A 6,000-nucleotide genomic window follows, 5' to 3' on the forward strand; every position below is an offset into this window, starting at 1 on the left:
AATCTCAGCTCTCGCAAATCTTGACTAGTATTATAAATTATAAAGGTGGTGCTTAACTCTCGTCCTCGCACCCGCTAATAAAATACTCTTTGAAAAGCAATATAATTTAATTAACTCTAATCCCAACTCTCGTTGCGAATTAGAGTTAATGTTCAGTTTTTACTATCTAGTAGAAATCTCACGCTCTCGCTCAATTGATTTTTACTTTAATTAATTCTCACTCTCGTGACGAATTATAATCAACGTTTAATTAAAAACTGCTTAAGAAAATAAAACAGTCGTCAGTTTTCAAGAATTATAGTTGATTTAAAAACACTAATCTCAGCTCTCGCAAATCTTGACTAGTGTTATACTTAGATAAAATAAATGCTCTGCTCTCACGCGCTCACTTACCTATATAAGTACCTTTGAAAACCAATATAAAACTCATCAATCCTAAATAGCTCTCGCGGACTTTAGAACTAACGGTCAGTTTTAACTATCCGGCCCTAAACCTCAACTCTCGTCAATGTTGGTTTATTGCCTTTAAAACAATCCTCACTCTCGTGACAAATCGTTTGAAAACGTATTTATTTAAAACTGGTGGTTGAAAACTGTTAAGCACGAATTAACTACCGAACCCCTATTAGCTACTAACTACACATCCTAGCAACGCTAAATTTAGCTAGACATAACTAAAAATAAAGACATAAAATAAATAAATAAAAATAAAGACATTAAATAAAAACAGAAAAATAAAATAAATAAAATAAGCATAAAAATAAAGAAAAGAAAATAAAATAAAGAACCTGAATTAATAAAAGAAATCTTTAGTACGGACACCGATAGCGCAACAGCAGGAAATAAAAATATTAAACTAAGAGAAGAAACCAAGAATTAAATCTTAGTCTCAATTCTCTTCCTCAACTGTTACAAGTTGGTGTGTTTTTAAAGTGTAAGAAAGGACACATATTTATACTAGTAGCTAGGAGACAAAATATAAATTTTGGCCGATGTGGGACTTTGGCAAGTGTGGCGAACGCCACACGATTGAACTTTGATTGGACGACTGAGATGGAAAAGTGGCGACCGCCACTGGGCTGCAAGTGGCGAGCGGCATTATGCCCTTGCTGGCGTGCGCCATTTGGTTGGCTTGGGTGGGCTGCACATGTGTGGCCCAATGCTGCACATGTGTGGCATTTTTGTCCATTTTTGCTCCTTTTCAGTCCATTTTCGCTCCTTTCTTCAACTCGTACACTTTTTATCTGTTTATTTAAAATATGAGAAATAAGTAACTATTTATATAGTAAAACTTTGAAATCGAAATAAAAACATATAAAATATAATAGTAAATTAACTAAATAAATAACATCTTTTTAGGTGTATCAAACTCCCCTAAACTTGAACCATTGCTTGTCCTCAAGCAATTTAGCTTGCATATAGAAAACATTTGAAATGCGAAGCAACTCACACACACAGACTTAGAGAAAAATAACATCACAAGTACTCATACGTGGTCAGAAATTCAAATCGGCTAAGATTAATTAGTTAGGTTCTTTATACAATCAAGAAGGGTATTTCAACGACACACAAAGTTCTCCCTCTTATACATACCGAATTTGGATCATGCCGTTGTACTAAAATCTAAATCTTTGCTTTGTTTCATCCTTTTTCATTCTAGACAGTCACATTAAGACCCTTTATCTATGTCACACACATGGTAAGAAAGCCGGTTAGCGTCTTTATTAATCTTTTTCAACTCGCAATTAGCTTGATGATACAAATTTTTGTATTAGCAATCATATAAATATTTTTTTTTCCAAGGTTTAACCGTATTACCACAGTATGACCTTATATTATTATTTATTTTCTTTAAGGTTTAACCATATTACCACAGTATGACCTTAAAAATTTGCTTAGATGATTCGCTTATATTCATCGACAAACCTACTTAATGTGTGACTTTATAGATGGTGTCTGACTGGATAGATAAACTACTAAAGGATTCCACAAATTTAAATCAGGAGATTTTGGCACAATGGTTATTCAAATTGATATCTATACTAGGGAGACTTCTAGGTGTTGGAAAAATACCGATTTTGTTGTAAAATTCCCTAATTTCCTTAACTTAGCCTCTCGTCTTTTCTTAACCTATATACTTTCTAAGTGAGCTATTATCCTAAGTCTTTGAAAAAAAAAATTAATTTGGCTCAAGAAAAGGAAAAATTTAGAAAACCAAAGAAGATACTATAAATTCAATTTTTTTTTTTATTATGTGAAAGGAAATAAAAATTCAAATAACTAAAAATTTAAAAGTAAATAAAGATAGTGGAATACTCCCCTAAACTTAAATTCAACAGTGTCCTCACTGTTGTGACTCAAGAGTAGAATTGGAGCGTAAAACCTGTGATAGATCATGAGGGAGGCTGTTGATAATTTTTGAAATTGTTGAACTGAAGCCTCAAACCGCCTAGCTCTTGTATGACATTGTCGAGCTGTTGTTGACGGTGCTCTTCTGAGCTCTCCCATCTATGATAATAGCCCTGCATCTCGTGTTGGTTTTGAAGAATTTGGTTTTGCTGGGCTTGCATGAATGTCATTTGTTCCATCATCTCCTCTTGTTGTTGGTGCATGGCATAAAATAATCCATCGCGCTCTTGATTTAATTCATTTTGGGCGCGTATCTCATGGAGTACATCATCGATGGTGCTTCGCCTTGATGAGGAGGAACTACCTGCAAAAGTGTTAGAAAAATGTGTAGTGTGTGCAGGTGGAACAATGCTTGCGCCCCCACCAGCAGCAACATTTGGAGAAATGTGCGTGGGAGCTCTATTAGTCGTAGAATTATTAGTATAGCAAAGATTTCTCGGGTCACGTACATCCGTTAGCCATTGGTTAGGAAGGGTGATATTATTAAAAACACGATTTTGAATCATTAAGTCATATCTACCATCTCCTCTTAACCTTACTAGGTTCATACTCCTTACCATATCCTCATTGATTAACCGAGGTGGAATATGTTCTAAATTTTCTAATCGAGGTCCTAGTCCTATGGCTTTAGCTATGGTCGTGATTAGGCCTCCAAAAATTATCGCTCCTCCCCGACTTGTATTAACTTGTGAAAGCATATGTGAAAATAAAAACGGGACGGTGTTAATTTTTGTTTTTCTAATTGCAGCAAACATGTAAAACATTTCTTTGGAGTTAACTTTGCTTAAAGAGGCTCGGCCAAAGATGGTATGTGCCAATAAGTGGTGGAAATAGCGTAAGGCCGGATTATGGATGGATGAGGCCGTATTTCCTTCATGACTATTAATTTGTTTACCGGTGATAGTCATCCAAAAGTGGCTAAAGCTATTTTGCCACTGTTCATTATCATGGACTTCACATGTTACATTTTGTCCATGGGGGAAATGCAAAAGGTCAGCCATATCATTCAAAGAAAATTCATACTCACTATTAAACATTCTAAAATAAACAGCGCCATGCGAACTCCTAGTTTCAGGAGCAGTGTTAACAATTAAAGAGCTAAGGAATTCTAGCGTTAGTTGAGTATAAACGGGATTTTGTTGAGATAGGAAATGTCGAAGATTTAAATTATCAAGCAAATAATTTACGCTATCTAACAATCCTAATTTTCTTAAGATAGAATTTGTCGGCATACCTTGTAGCTTGTATTTCCCTTCTTTTCAAATCCTCGTAAACTTGAGATTGATTTGAACTTCTTCTAAAAACTAACTCATAAACCATTTTGTGATTTGGAAATAGATAGAGAATTTATGCTTTAGAAAGAATGTTGTAGAAATGGTGAGTTTAGTTTGTGTTGGAAAGACATGTATTTATAACCATGAAAAAGAATCTCCTTATGAAACACAAGGTCCTACCAATTAATTTTCATTGATTGTTTTGTAAGGTGAAAAGGAAATTGTGTAAGGGGATCAAAATTTGCATGCCATGAACTTCCAAAAACATTTTCCCTATGGAATCTATAGCTTGGTCACGCCATGCTTCTTGTAAGAGTGTGGGAAATTGAATTTTGTTTGCTTTGAAAAAGGCTTTTTGACCAAAGACTACTCTTTTGATTGAATGCACATTTAATTTATGTTTGACCAATTGAATAGACATTTGTAAGTGCATATACTAATCGACTAATAGACGGTTACGAAAATAATTGAAAATCATTGAAAATAATTTTGTAATAATGATTAAAATAAATACTAATAAAATAATTAATAATGTATTAAAATGGAAAAGGAAATGTTTGAATGAAAATACGTAAATATGCTGAAATAAAATCACACATGAAAACAGGGAAATAGATAGTCTTATCCTCCCCCAACCTTATTAAAAGCATTGTTCTCAATGATTGGGCGGAGAAAATAACGTATTAAAAATATAATGCAATCACTAGCCACGTAGAGCTTTTAGAGCGTCATGGATGGAAGCAAATTCTTTGGCGCATCTGTCGAACTGCTCAATAGTCAAGTCCAAGAAAGTGTTGAGATCCGATCTCAGCATTGCAACTGTTGTATTGATTTCGGCTATAGCAGTTGTATGATCAACCGGGGCAAGTGGTTGGTTGGTGGATTCAGCAGGGTGGATGGGGGATAACGGTCCGGGTGTATAGTAAAATGGTGGAATTTGGGGGTCATGTTCATCTTCATCTTCCAAATCATATAGCCAATTGGCTTTGTTGTAAACGCTAGTTTTTTCGATATTTGGAAGGGTAAAATGGTGAACTGGTTTATTGTTGATGAATAGTGTATAAGGGGTGGGTCCCAAGTTATGTATAAGGCCACGATTGAAACAAAAGTTTATGTTGAGGTAGCGGAATCCACTTGCTAGTGGTGTACCATAAGGTATGAGTTGGCCTAAAGAGTCATCAAGGCCAATGGCTCTAGCTAAAAAGGTAACAAAACCACCAATGCAGATGTGGCGGTTTGGTGTTTCAATAAGCTTTTGAAGGTTGGCTAGAACAAATGGCGCAAGGTTCACCGGGCGACCTTGGAAAGCACAGAACATTATAAATAATTCATCCTTAGAAACAATAGTGTCATTCTCTTGCTTTCCAAAGATTGTATGGGCTAAAATCATGTGAAAGTAGCGTATGGCGGGGTTATGGATCTTTTGGTTGGTTCGGTCAGCCGGGTCAGAGTTGGGTTCTCCAGAAATACTTCCCCAAAAATTGCACAATTCGTAATCCATGAATTCATCTTCTTGGGTTTTTACTATAGCGTCTAGGCCATTGGGTACCTTCATAAATTCAGCAATGCTACGATGGGTGTAGGTATAGTCAACACCAAAAAGTCTAAACTTAGTTTGGCCTCGGTGGATGGAAAATCCACGGTTGGGGGAGTTTTTGAAAGAGCTTAAGAATTCGATGGTTAAATTACGGTAAGTAGGGAGGGTTGAAAGGTTCAAGGCGTCCCACCCCAACTGGTTGATCATAAAATTGACACTCTCAGCGATACCCAAAGAAATCATTGTGTTCTGGTGAGGGAAATTTTGGAACGACATCTCTCTTTCGAACAGGTCCTCGAAGCATTGTCGCTGGATTTCACTCTTGATACGAACGATTTGGTTATCGCAATACTCCATTTTAAAATTTTAAGATCTGAATTTTGCATAGGTAGTCATACGGGTTAGTGATAATTTAAAGAAAAAGAAAGCAATAATAAGGAAAATGATAAAAGTTATGGGTTGCCTCCCACGTAGCGCTTTTGTTTAACGTCGTTGGCTCGACTTATTAGAAGTGTAAGCACTAAGGGTGTTTTGAAATTAAATCTCCGATTAAACTCCTAATTAATTTTGGTTTCCATCGCCACTTATCAACCCATCTTCCATACCCTTCACTCTTTATTTTCTTTTTTCCTATAGGGAAGTTCAGAGGTCTGAATGTGTGGTGGTGGTTCTGGATCAATTTTTATTATTATTTTTTCGGGACTAGGTTTAATTTCTTCACTAGCCACCTCAAAGTCTACTCTCCCTTTTTTAACAATAATAATTTCCCAATTGTCCTCT

The sequence above is a fragment of the Trifolium pratense genome, linkage group LG5 (genome assembly GCF_020283565.1).
Source record: "Trifolium pratense cultivar HEN17-A07 linkage group LG5, ARS_RC_1.1, whole genome shotgun sequence".
NCBI lineage: Eukaryota > Viridiplantae > Streptophyta > Magnoliopsida > Fabales > Fabaceae > Trifolium > Trifolium pratense.